Consider the following 13225-nt stretch of genomic DNA (forward strand, 5'->3'; position numbering starts at 1 on the left):
TTAATTTTGTCCGGGTTAGTATTCACATTAGTCAAAGGGAGGCAGGAATCCCGAGTTCCCGCGAGCGGAAAGCCAGTAAGCGACAGAGCCAGGAGAATCCACTTGGACTTGACTTTAAATTCCTTAACAGGGGGTCAGCCTCCGCAGCGGCGGAGGGGCGCGGGTCTCCCACGCAGAGGCGGGGCGCGGGGAGCCGTGCTGCTCCCGGCCGTCCGGAGGGGGGCACTGCAGACCGCGCTCGCCTCTGCGCCCGCCTCCGGCCCCTGGCGCCCAGGGGCTCTGGCGACCGCGTGCGCCTTTCTGGCCCCCACCCCGCCTCCGCCACCCCCGGACCCCGAGTTCGGGCCAGCGCCACACGTGGGTGCCCCCTGCGCCCCGCCCTGCATGCGCGGTCCACTTGGACACCGAAAGGCTCCAGGGACAGGGTCTTCCGGGGTGGACGTGGCGCTCCCGGCACTGGGCCCTGCGTGGCATCTGGGGATTTAGAGGCGCCCGGCTCCCACCGGGCGGAGGAGGGGAAACCCCGGCAAAGAGCCGGGACTCCGGGAGGATCCCCTGCGTATTTGAATGTCGGTCCGCTGCTTCCCCACCCCACCCCGCCCCGCCCACGCTGTCCCCTCCTCTCTTTTCTGTTCTGCGGAGTCCACACCCCACGCCGCCAGAGCACTGAATTCTGACTTTGAACCCTCACCAAAATTCCTGCAAAACAGCATCGCTGTCCCTGGGGAGAGGACCCCACCTTGGACCAACCAAAGTGAGGTCACGTTTTCTGAAGTTACTCCCCGGCGAGTTAGGAGGCATCATCCACTGACCTTGACCCTTCCCCGCGGTCACCTGGGACCCTGGCATTTAAGGTGGGCAGTTTAACGAGGTGATAACGAAGTGAAAATGGCCTGGTAGCCTCTTGAATTTGAAGCCGGATTGAGGCTTTCTTTAGAAAGGGAATTTTATGAATAGGTTACTCCCATGGAACTCTGTTACCAGTAATAACCCCTGAATGTTAATTGGTCATAATTACCTTGTTAAAAGTCTCCTAGACCCCTCCAAGTTCTAAGAGGACAAGGGAAAGAAAGTTTCTGCGATTTACAACTGAGAGGGAAACATCATATTACTTTCTGCATTAGGTTATACATTAGCATACTTGTTCAAGTGAATTTTCCGCTTTCAACTTTTTAATATCTTTCCAATTCCCAACCAGTCTCTGGAAATTTAAAAAGGGGCGGCAGGAGGATTGGTGATGTGTATGCCACAGATGGCGATGGAAAAGCTGCCCAGAACATGTTGACATTTTAAAAAAAGTTAACATCCCCCCACACTTTAAAACTATGATATTAGGAACAGAGTATAATGGCAAAAGTTACTCGTAGAACATCTGTTCCTTCCAATGGGAGGATTTCTTTCCTGCCAAGAATTTATGAATTTTATATAGGAGCTTGGGTCTGTTTGGGGAAGGGAGAAGGAAGCTGGCCAAAGCAGCCAGCCCCCTCCTCTGCCCGGAATGCAAGGATATTTTGCTCCTGACTTCTAGATGGTTCGTGGGGCTGCTGATGGGGCAAGACTCACCCTTCAGAAGGAGATGGCTGAGGAAAAATCTCAAATAACTGCCATGCCTGGTTTAAAGTACAAAGGAAGGTCAAGGCCATAGGACTTGAAGACAAGATTCCCCTTCACAGGGGGCCTAATCCTTTTTAGAGGAGAAAGGAGAGCTTATAATTGGGATAACATGTAACCATCTGGTATCAGCTCATTCCAAGTGTCCCTTTCATTTTCACATTGGCCAGATAGGAGGCCATTCATTCATCTCAAAAACTGAGTCAGTCCCTTCCTCTGCAGTCAATTGTCTTTTGCTTTTGGTCAATTGAGCCCGGTGACTGGAAATTTATCTTTCTAAAACCACCAGGGGGTTGCTCAGAAAAGACATCTAGGTGAATAGGACACTAAATGGATTAGCAGTTGAAACATTAATGAGTCTCTTTTGACTCAAAGCAAGTTTATCTCAGTAGATTTCCAGTGGCCTCCTCTTCTGCAACTGAGAGAACCTTCTCTCCTGAGAAGGTACAGGTCCACCGTGGAGATCCACTTTTTACATTCCTAAGTAGGCCATTTTCACTTCTCGATCTTTAAGTGGGATGAATTTTTTTTTTCTTTTCTACTCAGAGGATTTCAAATGAAACATAAAAAAGAGTCTAATCCATTTAAGTATCAAGAATCCAAATTGTTCCTCTTTGACAGTGAGAGAGGAAAAAACCACCAACACGAAGAGTTTAGCACACTTATTCAAGTCAACAGATATTTATTAAACACCTACAACATGCCAGGCATTTTCTTAGAAATTGTCCCGCCCCTCATTCTAGAAGCCAGCTAGACAATAAATGGCTCCAGCATATGTTACATCTCAAGGAATGATAAGGGCCATGAAAAAAAAATCAAATATGTGAAAGAAATACAGAATAACAGGGGCAGGGTGGGATGGCTTTTAGTATGGTCAGAGAACACTGCTCCAAGGAACTGACGTTGGAGTGGTCCTTCTAGAATTTTCTCAGTGGAGATGTACCTCCAAACGCATAAGCATAGGTCTATTTTACCAAGCTGGAACCCACCATATAGCTTTTCTCCCTGTCTCGTTGACTTCTGAGCATTCTTCTCTGTGTGTAGAATAATATATGGCTCAAGAACATGGGAGCCGATAGAATCAGGTTTAAATCCCAGCTTCACCGCTCAGTCATTTGATTGTAAGCTCTCTTTGCCTCAGTTTCCTCAACGTTAACACGAGGAGACTAATACTGCCTACCTCATAGGGTTCTTGTGGGAACTACAGGAGAAAAATGCGTGTCAAATGCTGAGTGTGGAAACAGAATGTAGGAAAGCTCAATAAATGTTAGCTCTTATTACTGTTTACCAGATAATCTAAATGGAGGGTGGTAGTCTGTTCTGAGGACTTATTAGGACCTACTTAACCACCGCCCTACTGTTGGACACAAAGAGTTGAACACAAACCAAACTCAGATGATGTGAAAGGAAGGAGAAACATAAAACAGTAACCACACAAAATCCAAATGGAGAAAATGCCAAATCAACACATTTTCTAAGAGAGACTCCCTTCTGACATCCTTGATGCTGAACCACATCCACACATTAAAAACCTGTCCATTTGCCACCTATGCCTAGGTTAGGGCACCCCTGGGCCTTATCTGTTAATTTATGGTCGATATATGGCCTCCTGTGCAGCCTGAGAATGAGGGCCTGGAAAATCAGGCTGGAATGAGGTTCCGCAGTGACATAACTGTGGGGTACTTGGGCCTCAGCTGCCTCATGTGTGCAAAGAAACCTTCAGGTGACATGTTCTTTGGAACTCCTTCCTTCCAGCTGTCATTTGCTTGTTCCTTGAGTACTAACTAGTTCCCAGACTGTGCTCATGTGTTCTGAAGAGCCTTCCCTGCTTCCGAGATCTGAAATGGCCCTCTGAGTCATTTGTTCAAGCCCTGTGGCACATACTCAGATCTATTTTAGGTTGAGATCCTGTTTAGGGGAAAAGGGATTATCTTTAGATATTGGGAGCATCAGGAGAATGTCGGCAAAGCACTTTGGAAGATGGCGGAGAGGGAGCGTCTCCCATGGGCCGAGGCTGAGATCGTGGGCTCAGAGCACAGCGCACCTCTTTCAGCTACTTCAGCTAACTTCCACATCGCTGTTCTCCACTGAAGGGGGCCTCAGCATGTGTGATCTTCAGCAACGGAGACTTTCTTGGGCTTACCTCTGGCCCAACTATCAAGAAGGCTGCTGCTCTTTATTCTATTTAATTACACGTAAAAGTGCTTTGGAATCAGTGAATGAAATATTTGAGAAAAGCAGTGGCTTATTTACTCTTGCTGATCTTAGAGAGGCCTTGGGGTGCTGTGATGCAGAAACAGATTGTCCTTTCTTGAGTCATTTTCCAAACTGGATCATAGAGGAATGTGGTGTATTTTTAATAGAATGACAGATAAGATTACTTGTTTCTATTAGCGAGAGGGATGGGTTAGGTCAATTTTGTCCACATAGCTTCCTGTGCACCAAACATATCCCCTGTTTAGATTAAAAAATAAGCACATTCCAAGGAGGTGAAGAGCAGATAATCCTCCAAATGAAATTAGCTTTACTTTATCTGTGAGGCGGTTGTGACATGACAGAAAGAGCCTGGGGTTAGGGGCCAGGTAGACTCGGGTTCTGATCATTAGGGAGGGTGTGACCTTGGGCAAGTCACTTGACTCTTCTGGGCCTCGGTCTTCTCCACTACAAAATGGGTATAATAACAAACTCTTAAACACCTAGTAAAATTCTGGACACATCGTAGGTGCTCAATGAATGTGAGTGTTTTCCATCCACTTCCAGCGCATTCAACCGACAACTCCAAATCCAGGTACCAGGCACATTCATCCCGACACACAAGACATGTTTTCCTGTGGTCAGTGATGATAGAGAAGCTAGAAACTGAAGGCAACAAACAAACAAACAAATAAATCACGCGTTTTAAACGCACAATCTAAGAAATTGTGCCTCCTCACGAAGTTTCTATTCTAGGCCTTATGTTGCCTATCTGGGAATATTGTCAAAGCAAATATTAGTTAAAAGTTGTTGACCAAGGGACAGGTAGTTAAATATTGTGTACAGCCGAGGGTATTGTTATCACAAACCTGAAATAATTTTTCTCAAACCTTTATGTTTAAAGGAAGATGTTGGACAAAAGTATTCGAGTGTGTCCTGAGGTGGTCGGTCAGAGGATTTTTTTCTTGTCAGTTTCTTTTGTAGACCCAGTGTCTGTTTTTTTTTTTTTTAATTAATTTATTTTTTTAATTTATATATGAAATTTATTGTCAAATTGGTTTCCATACAACACCCAGTGCTCATCCCAAAAGGTGCCCTCCTCAATACCCATCACCCACCCTCTCCTCCCTCCCAGTGTCTGTTTTTAAACAAAGTGCCCATGCATTCCGACTAAGGAAATAAATGAAATGTGTGTGTACCCAAACCTAGGAGTTATTTGTCAGTTCCTAAAGAGATGACTGGATCGGTATTGCTGGACTCCACCATTCACGGAGAAAATCAATCTACCACATTCCCCTTAATCAGTGCAAACATTCGGCTGAGCAGTTTTATCAATTTTTTAACATACCGCATTGATTGTATATCAGGAGGAGAAACTGAAAATAAAGAACTCTAAACCTGGAAGAGGTCATGCATTTCCAAATGCAAATTGAGATCCAAACATTAAACAATAGGGATCTTCTAATCCTTTTACAAAGGCCCAAATTGCAAATCAGACTCCCAAGCCAGAGTGGCTTTGCCTAACAAAGTCTTTAATGCAAAGAATCCCTTAGGCAAAGCCTCCTCTGTTTCTACAAGCTTTGGCACCAAAAGAGCCTTACGAAGTCAGTTATGCTCCCTAGCTATGAAGTTAATTGTGCCTGAAACAAAGTCAGGTTGTCCTCCTGGTCTAGATATGCAGTCTCCAAACCATAGAAAGGTGTCTTGGATCGCAGATTAAGTTCCATTTTGCCTGAATCATTAATTCCAGCAGAAGTTTGAAATATTTTGTTGAATAAGGTTGAAACCTTCGTGCCAAACCAGAATAACACGTTTTAACCTGCCTTAACATGCACCTGATCAACAAGTTGGATGTATCTAAAATAATAAGCAGTCAAGAAAATTGTAGGGGAAAAAATGGTATATGTTGCTGTAGTTAACGTGGTTGAGTCTGTCAAAGAACTATACAATCACTTTCTAAGAGAGGCAAACAGTTTCTACTGGCTAGGTTGCTGATTTTCATTTAAGTTACACTTTATACCCCTCGTGGAGCCATTGTACCAGGAAAAAGTAGCTGCAGACGTGCGTATTTATGTATTCTTCTTGACCCTTGTTTCTCCTACCCTTTGCACAGTGGCTGGTAAAGTAGGTCTTTGAGCGGATTATATATGTTTGAATGGAATTGCATGAAAGAAGCAGAACGAAGCCTGAATTATATTTTATTTTATTTTTTTTAAAATTTTTTTTTCAACATTTATTTATTTTTGGGACAGAGAGAGACAGAGCATGAACGGGGGAGGGGCAGAGAGAGAGGGAGACACAGAATCGGAAACAGGCTCCAGGCTCCGAGCCATCAGCCCAGAGCCTGACGCGGGGCTCGAACTCACGGACCGCGAGATCGTGACCGGGCTGAAGTCGGATGCTCAACCGACTGCGCCACCCAGGCGCCCCCTGAATTATATTTTATATTAGCACTCTTATGGAATGGCTCCTATGTTCTCCAAAGAAGGGAACAGTGGTGAGTGTTATAGTGCCTGCTTTAGCTGGCTGGTAGCAGAACACTAAAAGAAGCACTGTAGAGAACAGTAAAATGCTTTTTTGGACATCAGCTGACAGGATGTTACATCGAATTTAGAACTGTCCTGTTTTTTATTCCCTCTTTTTTTTTTTTTTTTTGTATATGGAACGCTTCATGAATTTGCGTGCCATCCTTAGGCATAAGCCGTGCTAGTCTCCCCTGTATTGTTCCAATTTTAGTATACGTGCTGCCAAAGTGAGCACTAGCACTTTCCTTTTAAAATCATTCTTTTGGGGGTACCTGGGTGGCTCAGTCAGTTGACCGTCTGACTCTTCATTTTGGCTCAGGTCATGACCCCAAGGTCTTGGGATCCAGCCAGAGTTGGGCTCTATGCTGAACACGGAGCCTCTTAAGATTCTCTCTCTTCCTCTGCCTCTCTCCCCCTGATCACACTTTCTCTCTCTCTCTCTCCCTCGCTCTTAAAAAAAATGAATAAAGAGGAGAGTATAAAAAAGTAACTAAAACCATCCTTTTTGTTTTTTAAATTCTTTATTCCCCTCTAAATTTCCCTTGGGTTCTCAGGATACAGCAGTCAGCTGCTGGCCTGCTGAATGAGCTCAAGGTGCTGGTTGGTGTTCTGATCCAGACTTGACGTGACCTTGGGCAAGCCCAGTCTTTTAGGTGGGCCTCCGTTTTCTCCTTGAGTTAGATGGTCTTGAAGATACTTTCCTGCTCAGAAAGTCTGTGTAATTTTTATTTATTTATTTATTTATTTATTTATTTATTTATTTACAAAGTTTATTGTGATATTTATTTCTTTACAAAGTCTATGTAATATTTATCATTTATTTATTTGTTTATTTATTTACAAAGCTTATGTAGTATTTATTTATTTATTTATTTATTTACAACGTCTATGTATATTTCCTTCCTTCCTTCCTTCCTTCCTTCCTTCTTCCTTCCTTCCTCACTGACAGGGTCTATGTAATTTCACAGATTTAGAACTTGCAGTCTGTTCCCCATTCCTCTGTGAAGCACTAATGGGGGCTCAATGGCAGGGGCATTTGTTAACTTCATGCACTGTTTTCTAGATTCAGCTCATTTGGACATGTTCAGAAGTCAGAAAACTACTGTCATGCAAGCAGCTAGGAGGGTTTCAAACTTGAAGAACCGCAAAGCAGGTGGGTGGTGACTTCACAGCCACGGATGGATGGATGAGCCTTCCTCATTCGGGCAAACTGGCTCACCCAGGATCCTACAGCGTGAAGTGCCTTCGTTAGCTTTTAAAGTGTGATTTTTTTTTTTAAACCTTCATTGTCATCTGTATACAGGACACTTATAATTTTGCCCTTGTAAAGAGGCACAATGGATTATCCAAGGATAAGGATAAAATAGTGTCTTTTTTGGGCCTTTTTCCAAATTCTGACTTCCTGAAGGCCATGCCCAGTGGTCCCCTAACTGCTTCCTGTGGGTCACCTGACATCCATCTGCCTCCCCTAATACACAGCAAACCCTCCAAATGAACAAAATTCTTTCTAGAATCAATGCAGAGAATCACCTGGCAAGAAAGCATCCTCTGAAAAGAGATGCTAGGATTTGGGGGTAACTATGCAATAAGTAATTAATTTTACTCAATTAAATGCAGTAACTGTGGGTATTCAAGGGCAAATAAGGGAAGCTTCCAGTGCCTTCCAGGGACTTGTGTCTGTTGGAGGAGCCAGACCCACCAAACCTTGTAGCATGTGAGGATAAGAGTTTAATGAAAGATCTAGATTGACTGAAACGTGGGAGACTTTTAATAAAAACTGGGCTTCAAAGAATATATAGGAGCTTGTCAGGGGAATGTGGGTTTTTCCAGAAGCAGGAGAGACCCACATCTCTAAGCAAAGGTTCAGAGGCTGAAATAGGCATGGTGCATTGAGGGTCAAGAGTAGTTTAGCATGGCTGGTACAATTAAGGATGATTGGATATTTAAGGAGAGAATACTGGACGCTAGGTGGGAGCTACCGTTGAAGGACTGACCATGTTAAATCTTTATCTACTAGGCACTGGGGACCATGGGAAGTTAATGAGTAGGGGAGGGGCTTGACCAGATCTGTTTGATCAGGAGAGCTGTGTGTTGGGCCAGAGCTGGGGATAAAAACAGGAGCTTTTTCTTCCACCTCGAACTGAAAGTGTGGATACACTCATGGCATAGTGACCAGCTCAAAAAACATCTATGGGAAACTCGGGCTTCCCTGTCGGTCTACCTTTAAATAGCACTTCGGTTGGGAGACAGAACTTGGGGGGCTTTTGACTTTTTACCGGCTTTGTTGGAAGGACCTGGATATTAGCAAATCCTTCTGAATTGGTGTGTATCCATTTTGCATGTGACCTTCCCTGCCCAGCAGACTGAAGACAGAAGTCTTAGGAGAAAAATGCGTTGAATGAATGAAAAACAAAAACCAAACGCTAACTTGTAAAGGGAAACTCAGTTTCCCGCTCCATAAAATGGGGATGGAGAGGGAGATCCCACCCCTGTCTTCATTGTGAGGATCTGTTACAGTAATGGAGAGTGTAAATGCTTCATAGATCTCACGGCTTTGTGCGGAAGTGAGGTGTTATTATACACCAGCAAAAAGTGACCGGATCAGAGAAGAGGCACTCTTGTGCTTACTGAAAAAATCCCATCTATCACGCCTCAGAGACTCTGCTTTGTGGTTTACATTGATTCACTAATCTCTCTAGCTTTCAGCGAGTGTATCTAGAGTTCTTTCAGTATCTCTGTAAAGTTATTTTTTACCAAGTTTAGCTTTTAAATGGGTATGCAGATACGGCATCTGAGTGTTGTGTGGATATGGCCACCGTTCAGTAACATGTTGATCCAATGCCAGTTAGTACATATTCAAATATTATAGGTGACATAAGTATTATAATCCCCCTCAACGCCCCCTGGCCTGGACAGGTTTGACTGTTTGATTTTATATCATTGCCAAACCTCTACCTGAGGCTTCATTTATCTACCTACGTACTACCTACCTACCTGCCTATGTCTCCATAAAGAGCTATTTCTCTTGTCTCTTGCTTTGTTTAGATGATATCATGTACTGTGAACATGAAAAGAAACATAAAAGGATGACAAATGGTCCTCATACTTTAGGGTACCATTATAATTATTGTGTTGTATCAGTGGAAAATGCTCTGCTAGGTATAATCAGATGTCAAAAGGATCCTGGAAATGTGTATTTCCTTTTTGTTATGAAATTGCGTTTATATTTATTTCCTCCTTTTCCTTTAAGAACAAGTGGAGAAGGACTTGGGAGGGCAGGTTGCAACATGCTGACTCCTCTCGGTGCCGGTGCCGGAGAAGACCGGAGCAATTGGAAAAAGTATTACATCAATGGTATTATGGAAAACAATTAAAAAGGTGGACTCCTTGGGGCGCCTGGGTGCCTCAGTCGGTTAAGAGTCCGACTTCTGCTCAGGTCATGATATCATGGTTTGTGGGTTCGAGCCCTCCATCGGGCTCTGTGCTGACGGCTTGGAGCCTGGAGCCTGCTTTGGCTTCTGTGTCTCACTCTCTCTGCCCCTCTCCTGCTCATGATCTGTTTCTCTCTCTGTCTCAAAAATAAACAAACATTAAAAGAAAAATTAAAACAAAAAAAAAGGTGGACTCCCAGTGTATGTGATTCCAGAGAAGCCGTTTAATTGATGCTCTAACCCTGTGCACCCTCCTCCTGCCCGACTAAGCTAACTGGCTCTGGTAGCCTAGATATCAGCCTGCAAGATTTTCTGTGTTTAGGCTAACATGACAGCAGTTGGTTTCTTCTGTGTTTTGACAGCAACCCGGGCATTGAAGCTCTTAGGTACCTTCATTAGGATTTAAGAATTTATTAGTTTTTCAGAAAGTGGTAAGAAATTTACTCAAGATTTACTTTTTTGTTTTAAGGTAAAGGCTTCCAAAGCTTGTTTGTCTCCAACTTTCATTTTAGTTTCACTTAATAGGAGAAAACTTTCTTTTCATACAGCATTCTGATTGTGAACAGTCGCTCCTTTGCATTTTCACAAATGGAACACTCTGGGATATGTTCCACAGCATTCATCATGTAGAGCGTTCTTGGTGGTTTTATGTGAACTATTATTGAATGGCTCTGCATGTGAACAATGAATGATAGTTTCATAAATGAACTTTAGGAAGCAGACATGGCTTCAGTTTAGCACTATAAAAACACGTCACTATACTCTAGAAGGTGCTAAGAAAATATGAAGAAATGAAACACATAAAATAAAATACATGATAACACGATAGAAGAATGGAATACATAAGCTAAACAGGTGCGTGGAGGACTGGATGTGTGTGTGGTGTGCTGAACATACCATAGAACAGGTGGCTGACATGGGCTGCTGAATTTAGGTACTGCCATATATCAAAATACGACAGGCACCATCACTGCTTGTTTTAAATATTTTCCCTGTGGACTTGCTTCCTTGGCATAAGGACCACCTCCCATGGGCTTTCTTATATGTAAAATTATATGTAAGAAAGGTTAATCTTCAAATATGAAATAACATCGCGTGTTTCTAAAAATTAGAACAGTTTTTGAATGGAAGAAAATTCTTCCCCCGACCATTCTACATGATGAGATGGTGAAGGTTCCTGTTTAACAAACCGAAACAGAATTAATTGTAGGCACTAAGCAGGTTTTCAGGTAGGAAGACTATTTTGCTGGAAAAGACACTTTGCTGGGCGAGAGATAGACTGAAGAAATCTGTTGATGTGTAGGAAACACTACTGTTTATCTTGTGTGTGTGTGTGTATGTGTGTGTGTTGTGTGCACAAGTTAAAATCTAGGACATATAAAATTAAATATCATAGGGAAAAGGTAATAAGTAGGCATCTCGAATGTTAGGTACTGTTTATTATACAGTGTAAACGGCTCCATAATGCAGTAATGACAGGACATCTCGGCACTCAGAACGGGATAGGAACGAGAGTGGTTTTAGCTATTTACTCGTGTTGAAAAGTTTTGCCCTGTGACATTTTTGGAAAATCTTCCTTATTTGCTGTCGATTTTTCAGATTAGAAAAAGTTCATGCAAGTGACGTTTCCCTGCGTCAGAAAATTTTTAGTATGCTCGGCTATTTTGAGACGTTTCTTGTGAGGTAACAGGCACTTAGCAAACACGAAGATGGTATCAGCCATTCAGTAAATACTTTTCATACACAACCGGGTGCCAGAAGTCTCTGTATGAGAGAAAGGTAGATTACAAGAGCAACCGCCACAATGTAACACACAAGAAAAGGCTTCTTGTTTAAATAGCTTTAACTGATCTTTCAAAAATAAAAGCCTAGGGGCACCTGGGTGGCTCGGTCAGTTGGGCCTCTGACTTCGGCTCAGGTCATGATCTCACAGTTTGTGAGTTCGAGCCCCGTGTTGGACTCTGTGCTGACAGCTGGGAACCTGCATCAGATTGTGTCTCCCTCTCTCTGCCACTCCTCTCTCTCTCTCTCTCTCTCTCTCAAAAATAAACATTAAAACTTTTAAAAATAATAAAAAATAAAAATAAAAGCCTAAATATTTGCACCTGCATTCCTAAAAAGTTAGATAGATACATATTTGGAAACTGTAGAAAATCTACATGGAGAAAACCATTATGGATATTTTCGCATTTCCTTCCAGGCCTTCCTCTTAAACTTTGTTGCTTCTCTCTCTCCTTCAATGCACACACACAAACTTATGCAACTGGAATCATACTGTTTATACTCTTAGATCCTGCTTTTTCCACTTAACATACCATGAGCATTTTTCCATGTCATTAAATATGCTTTGAATATGTTCTTGGCCACATAAAATTCCATCCTAGTGATGCACCTGTTTTCTTTTAAGCTAAGACACATGCCATGTTTTCCAGTCATGCTGGACTCCCAAAAGCCAAGGAAAATACTCTGTGTTGATCCACCATCAGGCTCTTATGAATTTGTTTTCTTCTATTTATAAGATGCACCCACACTTCTGGACACTACGTACAATGGAGAGTTAATAAGCAGTCTAAAGATGCCAGGGAGCTTGTCCGCTTAGGTCACCCTGCATCACCATTACAAATGTACGAAGTGTCGACAAGAGTCACAAATGCTCTTTCCAATTTGTGACTGCCACAAATGAAGTTCAAACCTTGCGTGCCCGCCTCAAAAAAGCATCAGTGCCCTTTTAAAGTTGAGTAATTTCGGAAATATGCTCCAAGCTTACAAAAACACCACTTAAAAAGTTTTGCTCTACAAGTATGTTTTAATTAACTCTTAGTTCAGTCTGCTGAATCTACAGAGGACTGATGGAGTGTTAAAACTTTCTGCCAGAAAATTTGGTACTAACCTCTTTAGGACTCGAACTAGAATGTATCTGTAACACCCACTAAGCATAAATGAACCCTTTAATCCTCAGGAGGGCACTGTGGAACTACGTTCTTAGGGTTTCTCCGCTGTAGGAAGGTTTCTTTTGTTCCTCAAATTGTTCTGAGGGCAAGGCCGGGCCTCTGAGAAAGATTTTTATATTTTCATTTAATTTTAAAGAGAAACCATAAGGACCTTTTAAAATATGAAACTGGAATGTATGTATTTTATGAATACTTTCCTATTAAACTGAGCATATTGAAGAATAATTGAGCTGGTTTGTACCTGGAAATTCATATTCAGGTAAGGAAATTGCATTCATGTACTTTTCCGTACATTTGGAAAGAGCCACCCAAACCAGGTTTAATTCTATGATCTCCAATATTCAGCTTTAAGCCTTAGACTTTGATAGTACTTACTGTAAACCCAGCCTTAAAAATGTCTTCTTTTAATCTCTGTGGAGGTAAAGTTTGGCCTTTTCACCTGCCCTCCCGACTGTGTTTAAACTGAGATTCCTGTAACATGCTTTTCCAGGGGAAAAACAAAACAAAAACAGTG

General features: G+C 42.6%; 1 long non-coding RNA gene and 1 other non-coding gene across 2 annotated transcripts; one reads left to right on the forward strand and one right to left on the reverse strand.

Annotated features, from left to right (window-relative positions):
• Window positions 1–344: 344 nt before the first annotated feature.
• Window positions 345–9754, forward strand: LOC121034426 (uncharacterized). The gene is made up of 3 exons (XR_005792419.1): window positions 345–569; window positions 7393–7482; window positions 9580–9754. It is a non-coding gene; the product is annotated as an uncharacterized LOC121034426 (long non-coding RNA).
• Window positions 6458–6564, reverse strand: LOC121035208 (U6 spliceosomal RNA). The gene has a single exon (XR_005792796.1). It is a non-coding gene; the product is annotated as a U6 spliceosomal RNA (small nuclear RNA).
• Window positions 9755–13225: the final 3471 nt, after the last annotated feature.

Source organism: Herpailurus yagouaroundi, unplaced genomic scaffold (assembly GCF_014898765.1).
Source record: "Herpailurus yagouaroundi ecotype Mexico unplaced genomic scaffold, PumYag 160, whole genome shotgun sequence".
Taxonomy (NCBI): Eukaryota; Metazoa; Chordata; class Mammalia; order Carnivora; family Felidae; genus Herpailurus; species Herpailurus yagouaroundi.